Raw genomic sequence first — 16,545 nt, 5'->3', positions numbered from 1 at the left:
TTGGAGTCTGGTTTTTGCTCAACTGGTAACTTATCCTCTTTGCAAGTAGAGGATTGATGACATTCCTGCTTTGCTCTAGGAGGATCATAATCTCATCCTGAGTGACCTTACCATTTGAGAAATGTTTGTTTTTAATGTTAAAAAACCAGACCTGGAATGAAATTGTGAAGCTGTGATGAATATTCTTTTCCAAAGATAAAAACTGAGATGCACACTTGTCTTCATTGCTGTATTAAGTTTTGTTGTCTTAGACCATGGCAGGGGAATCTACACTATCTACTGTGTCTACTATGTAAACTAAAGATTTGAGGCCTTATCCTCTTGAGAAACTTACAAATTTCTCGAATGAGAAATTTCAGAATTTAGTCTGAATTATAGTCCCTACCAGGCTTCCCTGGTAGCTCAGATGGTAAAAGATCCACCTGCAGTGCAGTAGACCCTGATTCAATTCCTGGGTTGGAAAGTTCCCCTGGAGAAGGGATAGGCTACCCACTCCAGTATTCTTGGGTTTCTTTGATGGCTCAGACAATAAGTCTGCCTACAATATGGGAGACATGGCTTGGAGACCTGGGTTCAATCCTTGGGTTGGGAAGATCGTCTGGAGAAGGCCATTGAAACCCACTTAAGTATTCTTGCCTGGGGAATCCCACATGGACAGAGGAGCATGGTGGGCTACAGTCCGTGGGGTCACAGAGTCGGACATGACTGAGCGACTAAGCACAGCATAGCACACGTAGTCCCTAAGTTTCTAAACAATAGAGAAAGTATATTTTAAGTAATTTTTGAAATACCAGAAGTCAAATACAATTATTTGAACTATTCATTTTGGAATGTAAGTATATGTATTTTTTTTCACACCTACAACTCATTTGTTTAGTAACTGAATTATGTACCTGTTAATGTTCCTCATCCATTTCATCCATCCCCATATGCCCATCTCCCCTCTGGCAAGTACATGCTTGAAGTTCTGTTACTTTTTTTTTTTTTTAATTCCACCTGTAAGTGGAATCATTACTTGTCTGACTTATTTCACTAAGTGTAATGCCCTCCAAGTTCATCCACATTGCTAATGGCAAATTTTCATTCTTTTTTATGGTTGAGTATATGGGTTTCCCAGGTGGCTCAGTGGTAAAGACTTCACCTGCCAATGTGGGAGACAGGAAACGGGGGCTCAGTCTCTGGATCTGGCAGGCAGACTCTGGGGAAGGAAATGGCAACCCACTCCAGTATTCTTGCCTGGGAAATCCCATGGAGAGAGGAGCATGGCAGGCTGCATGCAGTCCATGGGGTCACAAAGAATCAGACACAACTTAACAATTGTGACTAAACAATTATTGTATGTATGTAATACATTTTCTTCATGTGTCTGTTGATGGACACAGGTTGCTTCCTGTTACAGTAACTTGGCTATTGTAAATAATGCTGCATTGAACGTAAGATGCACATGTCTTTAATTTAGAGATTTTGCTTTTCTTGGATAAACACCCAGGAGTGGTATTGCTGGGTTGTACAGCAGTTTTTTAAGAGAGATATCCATACAGTTTTCCATAGTGGCTGCACAGATTTACATTCCCACAAATAGCATAAGGGTTCCCTTTTCTCCACATCCTTGAGAACACTTATTTGTTGTCTTTATGATAATGGCCATTTTGACAGGTGTGAGGTGATATTGTGGCTTTGGTTTACATTTCCCTGATTAATACCGATGTTGAACATCCTTTTATGTGTCTGCTATCTGTGTGACTTCAGTGGCAAGATGTCTTCTTAGGTCCTCTGTCCATTTGAATTTTTTTTTTTTTTTTTTTAATGGTCCTGCTGCACGGCCTGTGGGATCTTAGTTCCTGACCAGGAACCAAAACTTCACTTCCTACAGTGGAAGCATGAAGTCTTAACCACTGGACCACCAGGAAAGTCCTTGTATGAGTTAAATTTGGACATTAACATGGCTGATTCATGTCACTGTATGGCAAAAACCACTACAATATTGTAAAGTAATCAGCCTCCAATTAATTTTTAAAAAATTTGTACATTAAGCACTTATCAGATATATCCTTTGCAAATACCTTCTCCCATTCAGTAGGTGGCCTTTTCATTTTGTTGGTAGTTTCCTTCACTATACAAATGATGAGTAAAAGCTTTTTAGGTTGATGTAGTCCCATTTTTTTGTTTCTCTTGCCTGAGGACACATCAAACAGATGGAGAAAAAGGGGAGGCAACAGCAGGTTTTATTTTCTTGGGCTCCAAAATGACAGCAGATGGTGACTGCAGCCCTAAAAAGATACTTGCTCCTTGAAAGAAAAGCTATGACAAACCTAGACATTGTATTAAAAAGCAGGGACATCACTTTGCCGACAAAGATGCGTATAGTCAAAGTTATGGTTTCTCTAGTAGTCATGTATGGATGTGAGAGTTGGCCATAAAGAAGGTTGAGTGCCGAAGAATTGATGCTTTCGAATTGTGCCGAAGAATTGATGCTTTCGAATTGTGCCGCAGAAGACTAAATCCCTTGGACTGCAAGGAGATAAAACCAGTCAATCCTAAAAGGAAATCAACCCTGAATATTCATTAGAAGAACTGAAGCTGAAGCTCCAATACTTCAGCTACCTGTTGTGAAGAGACTCTGGAAGAGACTTTTCCATTGGAAGAGACTCTGATGTTGGGCAAGATTGAGGGCAGGAGAAAGGGGTGACAGAGCATGAGATGGTTGAATGGCATCACTGACTCAATGGGCAAACTCCAGGAGATGGTGGAAGACAGGGAAGCCTGGCATGCTGTAGCCCATGGGGTCGCAAAGAGTTGGACACAGCTTTGCAACTGAACAACAACAGAGAGAGTAAAGAGCATGGTCCCTATGTTTTTTCTTTTAGCAGTTTTATGGTTTCTGGTCTTACATTTAAATCTTTAATCCATTTTGAGTTTATTTTTATGTATGGTGTGAGTAAGTAGTCCAGTTTCTTTTCCAGGTAGCTGTCCAGTTCCCAAATCATTTATTGAAGAGGCTGTCTTTTTTATGTTGTATGTCCGTTATCATAGATTAATTGATGATATAAGTGTGGGTTTGTTTCTGGGCTCTCTGTTCTTTTCCATTGATCTATGTATGTTTCTATGCCAGTACCATGCTGTTTTGGTTACTATAACTTTGTAGTATACTTTGACATAAGGGATCATGTTACCTCCAGCTTTGTTCTTTCTCAAGATTGTTTTGTCTGTTTGGTGTTTATGGAAAGTTTAGAATTATTCTAGTCCTATGAAGAATGTTGTTGTTTAGTTGCCAAATCATGACCAACTCTTAGCAAGCCCATGGACTGCAGCACACTAGGCTTCCCTTCCCCTCACCATCTCACCCTCTGTCCCCTCTTCTTCTGCCTTCAACCTTTGCCAGCATCAAGGTCGTTTCCAATGAGTCGGCTGGTTGCATCAAGTGGCCAAAGAATTGGAGCTTCAGCATCAGCCCTTCCAGTGAGTATTCAGGGTTGGTTTCCTTTAAGATTGACTGGTTTTGATCTCCTTGCTGTCCAAAGGACTCAAGAGTCTTTTCCAACACCACAGTTCAAAAGCATCAATTCTTCAACGTTCTGCCTTCTTTATGGTCCAGCTCTCACATCCATACATCACTACTGGAAAGACCATAGCCTTAACTATATGGCCCTTTGTCAGCGAAGTGATGTCTTTGCTTTTTAACACACTGTCTAGGTTTGTTAAAGCTTTCCTGCCAAGAAGTGATCATCTTCTAATTTCATGGCTGCTGCAGTCACCTTTGGCAGTGATTTTAGAGCGTAAGAAGAGGAAACTGTCATTACTTCCACATTTTCTCCTTCTATTTGTCATGAACTGATGGACTGGATGCCATGATCTTAGTCTAACATTGAATTTTAAGCCGGCTTTTTCACTCTCCTCCTTCACCCTCAACAAAAGGCTCTTAAGTTCCTCTTCAATTTCTGCCATTAGAGTGGTATCATCTGTGTATCTGAGGTTGTTGATGTTTCTCCTGACAATCTTAATTCCAGCTTGTGATTCATCCAGCCCAGCATTTTGCAAGATATACTCTGCATATAAGCTAAATAAACAGGGTAACAATAAGAATCATTGTAGAAAATATCATCAGTATTTTGATAGGGATTGCATTGAATCTGTAGAGTATGGTAATTTTAACAAAATTCTTCAAACCATGTGCACCATACATCTTTCCATTTGTTAGTGTCATCAATTTCATTCATCAGTGAGTACAGGTCTTTCACCATCTTAGTTAGATTTAATCCTTGTATTACTTTTGATGATACTGTAAATGGAATTTTTCTTTCTGATAGTTGTTAGTATATAGAAATGCAATAGATTTCTGTATATTAATTTTGTACCCTACAACTTTCCTGAATTCATTGGTAAGGTCTAGTAGTTTTTTTGGTGGCATCTTTAGGATTTTATTGGGCTTCCCTGGTAGCTCAGTTGGTAAAGAATCTGCCTGCAGTGTGGGAGACTGGGGTTCAATCCCTGGGTCAGGAAGATCCCCTGGAGAAGGAAATGGCAAACCACTCCAGTCTTCTTGGCTGGAAAATCCCATGAAAGAGAAACCTGGTGAACTGCAGTCCATGGGTCACAAAGAGTTGGGCACAACTGAGTGACTAACATTTTCACTTAGGATCTTATATACATTAGGATCATGTCATCTGTAAACAGTGACAGCATTACTTCATTCTTTGAAATTTGAATTTCTTTTATTTTTCTCATCTGATTGCTGTTACTAGGATTTACAATACTATGTTAAATAGAAGTGGTGAGAGTGGCACTACTATTCAACATAGTTTTGGAAGTCCTGGCCACAGCAATCAGAGAAGAAAAAGAAATAAAAGGAGTCCAGATTGGAAGAGAAGTAAAACTCTCACTATTTGAAGATGACATGATCCTCTACATAGAAAACCCTAAATATGCCACCAGAATATTACTAGAGCTAATCAAAAAATATGGTAAAGTTGAAGGATATAAAATTAATACACAGAAATCCCTTGCATTCCTATACACTAATAATGAAAAATCATGAAGAGAAGGAAACGATCCCCCTTCATCACTGCAACAAAAAGAATAAAATACTTAGGAATGAATTTACCTAAAGAAACAAAAGACTTGTGTACAGAAAGTATAAAACGCTGATGAAAGAAATCAAAGATCACACAAATAGATGGAGAAACATACCATGTTCTTGGATTGGAAGAATCAATATAGTGAAAATGAGTATACTTCCCAAAGCAATCTATAGGTTCAATGCAATCCCTATCAAACTACCAATGTTATTTTTCATAGAAGTAGAATAAATAATTTCACCATTTATATGGAAACACAAAAGACCCCAAATAGCCAAAGCAATCTTGAGAAAGAAGAATGGAACTGGAGGAATCAACCTGTCTGACTTCAGACTATACTGTAAAGCTACAGTCATCAAGACAGTATTGTACCTGGTACAAAGACAGAAATACAGGTCAATGGAACAAAATAGAAAGTCCAGAGATAAATCTACTCACCTATGGACACCTTATCTTTGACAAAGGAGGCAAAAATATACAGTGAGAGAAAAGAGCAAAAGATAGTCTCCATTGTTTATGTATGGGAAAACTGGTCAATTACATGTAAAGGAATGAAACTAGAACACTTTCTAACACCATACACAAAAATAAAATGGATTAAAGACCTAAATGTTAAGACCAGAAACTATAAAATTCTTAGAGGAAAACATAAGCAGAACACTCTTCAAAATAAATCACAGCAAGATCCTGTATGACTAACCTCATTGAGTAATGGAAATAAAAACAAAAATAAATAAATGGGACCTAATTAAGTTTAAAAGCTTTTGCACAACAAAGGAAACTATAAGCAAGGCAAAATGACAGCTCTCAGAATGGGAGAAAATAATAGCAAAGGAAACAACTGACAATCTCCAAAATATACAAGCAGCTTATACAGCTCAATACCAGAAAAACAAACAACCCAATCAAAAAGTGGGCCAAAGACCTAAACACACATTTCTCCAAAGAAGACATACAGATGGCTAATAAACAAATGAAAATATGCTCAACATTAGAGAAATGCAAATCAAAACCACGGTAAGATATCATCTCACACCAGTCAGAATGACCATCATCAAAAAGCCTACAAACAACAAATGCTAGAGAGAGTGTGGAGGAAAGGGAACCCTTTTACAATGTTGGTGGGAGTGCAAACCACAACAGCCACTATGAGAACAGTGTGGAGATTCCTTAAAAAACTGGGAGTAGAAGAATTGCCATATGACCCAGCAATCCCACTGTTGGGCATACACCCCTAGGAAACCAGAATTGAAAGAGACACATGTACCCCAATGTTTACTGCAGCACTGTTTACAATAGCTAGGTCATGAAAGCAACCTAAATGTCCATTGGCAGATTAAGAAAGTTGTGGTACATATACACAATGGAATATCATTCAGCTATAAAAAGGAACACGTTTAAGTCAGTTCTAATGAGGTGGATGAACCTGGAGCCTATTATACAGAGGGAAGTAAGTCAGAAAGAGAAAGACAAATACTATATATTAACACATGTATATGGAATTTAGAAAGATGGTACCGACAATCCTACATGCAGGGCAGCAAAGGAGACAGATGTAAAGAACAGACTTTTGGACTCAGTGGGAGAAGGTGAGGGTGGGATGATTTGAGAAAATAGCATTGAAATTGTACATTACCATATGTAAAATAGATGACCAGTGCAAGTTTGATACATGAAGCAGGGCACCCAAAGCCAGTGCTCTGGGACAACCCAAAGGGATAGTTTGGGGAGGGAGGCGGGAAGGGGTTTCAGGATGGGGGAGGAGGGGACACATGTATACCTGTGACCAATTCATGTTGTTGTACGGCAAAAACCATCACAATATTGTAAAGTAATTATCCTCCAATTGAAATAAATTTTAAGAAAAGTGAGAGTGGGCATCCTTGTTTTGTTCCTGATCTTAGAGGAAATGCTTTTAGCTTTTTACCATATGTTAGCTGTGGGCTTGTCATATATGACTTTTATTATACTGAGGTGTGTTCCTCTATACCAACTTTGTTGAGAATTTTTTAATCATAAATGGATTTTGAATCTTGTCAAAAGCTTTTCTGAATCTATTAAGATGATAATGATTTTTCTTCCTGATTTTTTTTTGTATTTTATTTGGCTGTGGCAGGTCTCAGTTGCAGCATGCAGGATCTTCAGTCTTTGTTGCAGCATGCAGGGTCTTTTAGTTGTGGCATGTGAGCTATTAGTTGTGGCATGTGGGATCTAGTTCCCTGACCAAGGATTGAACCCAGTCCCCATGCATTGGGAGCATGGAATCTTAGCCACTGGACCACCAAAGATGTTCCCTCTTCAGTTTGTTAATATGGTGTATCACATTATTGATTTGGGAATATTGAACCATCCTTGCATCTCTGGGACAAATCTCACTTAATCATGGTGTATGATCCTTTTAATGTATTGTTGAATTTGGTTTGCTAATATTTTGGTGGGTATTTTTACATCTGTATTTATCAATGATATTGGCCTGTAATTTTCTTGTTTTTATGATATCTTTGGTTTTGGTATCAGGGTGTTGGCCTTGTAGAATGAGTTTGGAAGTGTTCCTTCCTCTGCACCTTCTAGAGTTTGAGAAGTGTAGGTGTTAACTTCTTAACTGTTTGGGAGAATTCAGCTGTAAGTCTATGGACTTTTGTTGGAAGTTTTTTAAAATACTGACTCAATTTCCATTCCTGTTAATTAGTCTGTTCATGTTTTCTATTCCTTTCTGATTCAGTTTTGGGAGATTGTACATTTCTAGGAATTTCTTCTAAGTTTTCCAGTTTATTGACATAAATGTTCACAGTATTCTCATGATCTTGTGTTTCTGTGGCATTAGTTGTAACTTCTCTATTTTCATTTCTGAGTTTTACTTATTGGGGCCCTCTCTCTTCCTTGATGAATCTGGATAAAAGTTTATGAATTTTTTTTATCTTTTCAAAGAACTAGCTCTTGGTTTTATTGATTTTTTCTCTATTGTATTTTTAGTCTCTTGTTCATTTATTTCTGCTCAGATTTTTTTTATTTTTTCCCTTCTACTTTGGGTTTTGTTTTTCTTTTTCTAGTTACTTTAGGTGTAAGGTTGTTTGTTTGAGATTTTTCTTGTTTTCTGAGGCTTGTGTTACTATAAACTTTCCTCCTAGAACAGCTTTTGCTGTGTCCCATAGATCCATAGATTTTTGGTTCATTATGTTTCCATTTGTCTCCATGTATTTATTTCCTCTCTGACTTTTTTCAGTGATCTATTGGTTGTTTAGTAGCTTATTGTTTAGCCTCCATGTGTTTTTTTTTTTTTGCAGTTTTTTCTTGTAATTTCTAGTCTCATGGCATTATGGTTGAAAAATACACATCTGTTAAGTCCATCTGGCCTAATGTATCATTTAAGGCTAGTGTTTATTGATTTTCTACCTGGATGATCTGCCCATTTATGTGAGGAGAGGAAGGAGTTTAAGCCCCTTATTATGTGTTACTGTTAATTTCTCCCTTTATATCTATTAACATTTGTTGTATTTATTGTGGTACTCCTATGTTGGGTTTATATATATTTACAATTATTATATCTTCTTGGATTTACAATTGTTATATTTTCTTGGATTGATCTCTTGATCCTTATGTAATGTCCTTCTTTGTGTCTCTTGTTTCAGTCTTTGTTTTAAAGTTTATTTTGTCTGGTATAAGTATTTCTGCCCTGGCTTTCTAGTCATTTCATTTATATGGAATACCTTTCCTCATCCCCTCACTTTCAGTCTGTGTGTGTCTTTAGACCTAAAGTGAGTCTCTTAGAGGCAGCACATAAATGGGTCTTGTTTTTGTATCCATTCAGCCACTGCCTTTTAGTCCATTTACATTTAAAGTAATTATTGATAAGTATGTACTTATTGCCATTTTGTTAATTATTTTCTGGTTGTTTTTATAGTTCTTTTTGGTTCCTTTGTTGTTCTCTTCCCTTATGATTTGATAACTCTCTTTAGTGTTATGTTTGGTTTCCTCTCTTGTGTGTGTATCTGTTGTAGATTTTGGTTTGTGGTTACTATGAGGTTTATATTAACACACAGCAACCTATATATATATATAATATATATATGATTATTTTAAGTTGATAACTTAAGTTTGAACACATTTTGACAGCCCTGCATTTTTACTCTCCCACATTTAATGCTTTTGACAACATATTTTGCATCTTTTTGTTTTATGTATCCCTTAACTATACTTGTGGGCATAGGTGATTTTACTACTTTTGTCATATAACCCTCCTAGTAGCTTCATAAGTGATTGATCTAGTACCTTGACTCTATATTTACCTTCACCAATGAGATTTTTCTTTAGTAATTTTCACATATCTAGTTGTGGTCTTTTCTTTTTCACTTAGAGAAGTCCCTTAATATTTCTTGTAGAACCAGTTTAGTGGTGCTGAACCCTTGTCTTCAAATATGTTCTTTGCCTCTTTATTCTCCTAGTACACCTCTATCGTGCAAATGTTAATACACTTGATGTTGTCCTGAAGATCTCTTAAAAGTCTGTCTTCACTTTTTTTTTTCTTTTTTCTGTTCTGCTTGGGTGATTTGCACTTTTCTGACTTCCAGTTTGCAGATCCATTCCTCTGTATCATCTAATCTGTTGATTCCAATCTAGTGTATTCTTTTTTCAGTTGTATTCTTCAACTCTGAGTCTTCTTTATATATTTTCTAACTCTTTGTTAAACTTCTCACTGTGTTCATCCATTCTTCTGAGTTCATTGAGTATCTTTATGATATTTACCTTGAACTCTTTACTGGGTAGATTATTTATCTCCACTTCATTTAGCTCTTCCTCTGGGATTTTATCTTTTTCCTTGTTTGGAACATATTCCTCTGTTTCCTCTTTTTTGCCTAATTTGCTGTTTTAATTTCTATGTATTAGGCAGGTCAGCTATTCCCTGATTTTGGAGAAGTGGCCTTCTGTAGAATGTCCTATGTCACAGCAGTGCTTTCTCTTCTGGTCACCAGACCTATATGCTCTAGGGGTGCCCTCTTTGTGAAGTTCTAGGCCCTTCTATTGTGGGTGGGCATGCTGGTAGTCATGACTAGCCCCTGGTCCAGTTGGTTACCAGGCCCTATCTAGTGCAGAGGCCACCAGCCACTGGGCTAATTCATGGGCAACTGGCTTCAGGGGAGCTTCCAGGGCTGGTGCCAGCCTGCTGGTGAGAAATCTGGGTCCTGGGATGGTTGCTTGCAGGTCCTCGTGTCCTAGAGCTGGTGTTAGACTCAAGTGTATGGGGCCAGGTTCCAGAGCTAGTGCTGGCCCACCCTAGGCAGAGCCAGACTCCAGGCTGCTAGCTGAGGGACCCCAGGTGTTTCAGAACTGATATCCACCCTCTGGTGAGTGAGACAAGTCTGGGGCTAGTGCTGACCCACTAAAGGGCAGAGCTGGGTTCTGGGTCTCTAGCTATAAGAACCTGAGGTTCTGAAGCTGGTATCAGCCTGCTGGTGGTTGAGGCCATGGTCTTGACATGGTGGGCTTAGGGACTTTGGGGGTCCTGAGGCTAGTGCTAGCCCACTAGTGTGTGGCCAACTCCTCAATTATCTGTTATGACAGGCCAGGTCCCAGGACCCTGGGGGCCTCATGGGGGCCCACAGCTGCTACTGGCTTCCTGATGGGTAAAGCTGTGTCCCCGTGCAGATAGCTACTTAGCTTAGGCGGAGGGCCGGGACTGGTACCGACAGGCTGGTTAGTGAGGTGAGGTCCCGGTGCTAATAAGCCAGAGGGAGGATTTCAAAATAGCACTTGCCATCACTAGTGTCCTCGTGATAGAAGGAGCTCTCCAGAATGGCTGCCACCCGCCATTACTGTTAATGATTTATTATTTGGTCATTCTTTGTACTAGATTAAGATTATTCTCAATAGTCCTATTCAAAAATAGAGCACACACAAAAACATACTTCCTATCACTCTTTCCTCCTCTAAGTTTGTCTAAATAGTAAATTTTTAACATTAAAGGTGAGTGGCAGCCATTCTAGAGAGCTCCTTATATCATGAGGACACTGGCTTATTAGCACTAGGAGGGCAACTATCACTACTTCTAATTCTGGAATGTTTTCATCCTCTCCAGAAGAAATCCCACGCCCATGAGCAGTCCTTTCCCCACTTCCCTTCAAATCCCCAACCATAGGTAGCGACTATTATTTCTCCTCTATAGATTTCTCTATTCTGGACATTTCATATAAGCAGGGCTATACAATATATGGTCTTTTTTGACTGTCTTCTTTCATTTGGCATGTTCTTGAGATTCATCCATGTTGTAGCATCTATCAGTACTTCATTACTTTTGATTGCTAGACAGTATTCAACTATGTTGCTATGCCATATTTCATTTACCCATTCATTATTTGATAAGCATTTGGTCATTTCCACTTTGTCCTTGTTATGAATAATGCTTCTATGAACTTTCAGGTACAAGTTTTTGTATCAACATGTTTTTTAATTCTCTGGGGTTAGGGTTAGGATCTAGGAGTGAAATTGCTGGGTCATATGTTAACTTTCTGAGTAACTACCAAACTCTTTTCCAAAATAGCTGTGCAGTGTCTGAGGATTTTGATTTCTCTTTATAATTACTCGTTACCTGACTTTTAGTTCTAGTCATCCTAGTTGGGGTGAAGTGGTATCTCTTGGTATTGATTCACACTTCTGTAATGATTAATGATGTTGAACATCTGTTCATGTGCTTATTGGCCATTTTTATGTCTCTGGAAAAATTCATCTATTCAAATCATTCACTAATTTTTAAATTGAGCTTTTTTTCTTTTTATTGTTGAGTCATAAGAGTTCTCTATATATTCTGGATACTAGTCCCTCATCAGATACATGATTTGCAAACATTTTTTTCCCCATCTTCACTTTCTTAATACCACCCTCCACTAGAATATGAAACTGGAATAAAATCACATGGGAAAGGATGTCAGGAGTTTGGGAGTGTGGGATAGAAATTGGGGAAGAGGTTAGGTGGAGGGTGGTAGACAGGAAAAGATTGAGGAGAGAATCTGTATTACACAGTGAAGACAGAATTTAATAGGATAATCAGAGCTAGGAAGGAGAATCTGGGACATAGGGAATCATATACACAGATATTCCAATAACTAGAGTCCTGAAACTGTATAATAGTTTTTATCACACAGCTACTGTGACAAGGCATAATGGGGCCTGCAAAATGCAGGCAAGTTGTGAATCTTTTTTTTTTTTTTGAGCTAGCTCTTCATTGCTTTGCACAGGCTTCTTCTAGTTGTGGCTAGTGGGGGCTACTCTGTTGTGGTGAATGGGCTTCTCATTGTGGTGGCTTCTCCTATTGCAGAGCACAGGCTCTAGGCTCGTGGGCTCGGTAGTTTTAGTTCATGGGCTGTAGAGCATGGGCTCAGTAGTGGTGGTGCGCAGGCTTGCCTTCTCTGCAGCATGTGAAATCTTCCCTGACCAGAGATTGAGCCCGTGTCCCCTTCACTGGCAGGCGGATTCATATCCACTGCGCCACTAGGGAAGTCCTGAATTGCTTCTTTCATTTGTTTGTTTTTTGGCTGCACCGTGCAACTTGCAGCAGTGGAAGCACCAGGTCATAACCACTGGACAACAAGGGAATTCCCATGAATTGCTTCTCAATCTTGGTATAAAGGTAATGAATATTATATTAATCAAAGAACATAAATAATCACTCTAAACAGCGTTTTTATTATCTAAAAATAAATGAGAAGAGATTATGTCCACATCAAGGAAATCATTAAGTTATTTTAAGCCTTTTAAAAAATTATAGCCCAAGTGAAAACTAGCATTTTAGACAATAGCTGGCATAGTAATAGAACTCAAGTAGAACTCAAGTTATCAATTCTTATTTCACCCGTGAGTATCCTCTCCATTGAACACCATCTCCCAACTGCACTGCAGGGATCCCGTCAGACCAGGCAGCAAGAAACAACTTAACTGTCCATTAACAGGAGCAATGGATAAAGAAGATGGGAATATTACTCAGCCATAAAAAGAAACAAAATTGGGTCATAGAGATGTGGATAGACCTAGAGACTGTCACACAGAATGAAGTAAGTCAGAAAAAGAAAAACAAATATCGTATATTAGGTGGAATTTGAAAAAATTGATATAGACCATCTCGACATCTTAGGAATCAGTGAACTAAAATGGATGGGAATAGGTGAATTTAATTCAGATGACTATTATATCTACTACTGTAGGCAAGAATACCTTAGAAGAAATGGAGTAGACCTCATGGTCGACAAAATAGTCTGAAATGCTTGGGTACAGTCTCAAAAACGACAGAATAATCTTGGTTCATTTCTGAGGCAAACCATTCAACATCACAGTAATCCAAGCCTATGCCCTAACCACTAATGCTGAAGAAGCTGAAGTTGACCGGTTCTGTGAAGACATACAAGATCTTCCAGAACTAATACCAAAAAAGAAGTCCTTTTCATCATAGAGGATTGGAATACAAAAATAGGCAATTAAAAGATACCTGATGTAACAAGCAAGTTTGGCCTTGGAGTACAAAATGAAGTAGGACAAAAGCTAACAGAGTTTTGTCAAGAGAACATACTGGTCACTGATCATAGCAAACACCCTCATCCAACAACAGCATAGGAGATGACTCTACACATGGATATCACCACATGGTCAGTACTAAAATCAGATTGGTTATAGTCTATGCAGCTGAAGATGGAGAAACTCTATACAGTCAGCAAAAACAAGACCTGGAGCTCAGATCATGAGCTCCTTATTGCAAAATTCAGGCTTAAATTGAAAAAAGTAGGGAAAACCACTAGGCCATTCAGGTTTCACCTAAATCAAATCCCTGTGATTACACTGTGAAGGTGATATATATTCAAGGGATTAGATCTGGTAGCAGGATGCCTAGAGAACTATGAACAGAGATTTTTAACAGTGTACAAGAGGGGGTGAACAAAACCATCCCAAAGAAAAAGAAATGCAAGAAGGCAAAGTGGTTGTCTGAGGAGGCTTTACAAATATCTGAGAAAAGAAGTGAGGCAAAAGCCAAGGGAAAAAAGGAAAGATATACCCGACTGAATGCAGAGTTCCAGAGAATAGCAAGAAAAGATAAGAAAGCCTTCTTAAGTGAACAATGCAAAGAAAGAGGAAAACAATAGAATGGGAAAGACTAGAGATCTCTTCAAGAAAATTGGAGGTATCAAGGGAATATTTTATGTAAAGATGGGCACAGTAAAAAACAGAAAAGGTAAGGACCTAACAGAAGCAGAATAGATTAAGAAGAGGTGGCAAGAATACACAGAACTACACAAAAAAGGTCTTAATGACCTGGATAAACCATGATGGTTTGATCACTCACCCAGAGTCGATCCCTGGCTTGGGAAGATCCCCTGGAGGAGGGAATGCAACCTACTCCAGTATTCTTGCCTAGAGAATCCCCATGGACAGAGAAGACTGGCGGGCTACAATCCATGGGTCAAAAAGAGTTGGACATGATTGAGTGACTAAGCACAGCACAGCACAGAGCCAGACATCCTGGAGTGTGAAGTCAAGTGGGCTTTAGGGAGCATTACTACAAACAAAGCTAGTGGAGGTGATGGAATTCCAGCTGAGCTATTTAAAATCCTAAAAAATGATGCTGTGAAAGTGCTGCACTCAGATTGCCAGCAAATTTGGAAAACTTGGCAGTGGCCACAGGACTGAAAAAGGTCAGTTTTCATTCCAATCCCAAAGGAGGGCAATGCCAAAGAATGCTCAAACTATCATACAATTGTGCTTATTTCACATGCTAGCAAGGTAATGCTCAAAATCCTTCAAGCTAGGTTCAGCAGTAAGTGAACCAAGAACTTTCAGATGTACAAGCTGGGTTTAGACAAGGTAGAGGAACCAGAAATCAAATTGCCAACATCTGTTGGATCATAGAGAAAGCAAGGCAATTCCAGAAAAACATCTTCTTTTGCTTCATTGACTATGCTAAAGCCTTTGACTGTGTAGATCACAATAAACTGTGGAAAATTCTTAAAGAGATGGGAATACCAGACCATCTTACCTGTCTCCTGAGAAACCTGTATATGGGTCAAGAAGCTACAGACAGAACCTTGCATGGAACAACAGACTAGTTCAAAATTGGGAAAGGAGTACATCAAGGCTCTGCTTAGTCAACTTATATGCAGAGTACATTACATGAAATGCCAGGCTGGATGAATCACAATCTGGAATCCAGATTACTGGGAGAAATATTAACAACCTCAGATATGCAGATGATACCACTCTAATGGCAGAAAGCAAAGAGGAACTAAAAGCCTCTTGATGAGAGTGAAAGATGAGAGTGAAAAAACTGGCTTAAAACTCAACATTCAAAACACTAAGATCATGGCATCTGATCCCATCACTTCATGGCAAATAGAAGGGGAAAAAGTGGAAACAGTGACAGATTACCCTTTATCTTTTTGGGGTCCAAAATCACTGCAAATGTTGACTGTAGCCAGGAAAGTGAAAGATGCTCTTTCCTTGGAAGGAAAGCTATGACAAATCTAAACAGCGTATTTAAAAGCAGAGACTTTGCAGACAAAGGTCCATATACTCAAAGCTATGGTTTTTCCAAGAGTTCTGTATGGATGTGTGAGTTGGACCATAAAGAAGGCTGAGCGCCAAAGAATTGATGCCTTCAAATTGTGGGGCTGGAGAAGACTCTTGAGAGTCCCTTGGGCAGCATGGAGGTCAAACCAATCAATCCTAAAGGAAATCAACCCTGAATACTCATTGGAAGGACTGATGCTGAAGCTGAAGCTCCAATACTTTGACCACCTGATGTAAAGAGCTGACTCATTGAAAAAGACCTTGATGCTGGGAAAGATCAAGGGCAGGAGGAATAGGTGGTGACAGTGGGTGAGGTGGTTGGATGGCATCACTGACCTAATGGACATGAGACTGAGAAAATTCCAGGAGATAAGGAAGGACAGGGAAGCCTGGCATACTGCAGTCCATGGGATCGCCAAGAGTCAGACACGACTTAGCAACTGAATGAAACAACAAATTTACAAAGCAGAAATACAGACACCGACATAGAGAACAAATTGATGGATACCAAGGGGGAAAGCGGGGGGTGGCATGAATTGGAAGATTGGGACTGACATATACACACTACTAATAGTATGTATAAAATAGATAACCAATGAGAACCTACTGTATAGCCCAGGGAACTCTACTCTGTGCTCTGTGGTGACCTGAAAGGGAAGGAAATCCAAAATAGAGGGAATATATATATACACACACACACACATATATTACTGATTCATTTTGCTATACAGTAGAAACTAACAACATTGTAAAGCAACATATAGTCCAGTAAATTTTTCTCAAAGTGTAAGGATAAGATCCTTTGTCTCCAAATATGGTGGAAGACAGTGTGTTAAGTACGAATGAACCAGCATCCGTAGTCTTTCTTAATTGGTAACAGGCTGACAGCTTTAGTATCAGGTGAGCACCACTAAGGAGGCAGCCACTT

Source organism: Giraffa tippelskirchi, chromosome 2, assembly GCF_054371585.1.
Source record: "Giraffa tippelskirchi isolate mGirTip1 chromosome 2, T2T-mGirTip1v1.2.pri, whole genome shotgun sequence".
NCBI classification, from domain to species: Eukaryota; Metazoa; Chordata; class Mammalia; order Artiodactyla; family Giraffidae; genus Giraffa; species Giraffa tippelskirchi.
Note: the sequence above shows the minus strand (reverse complement) of the source record.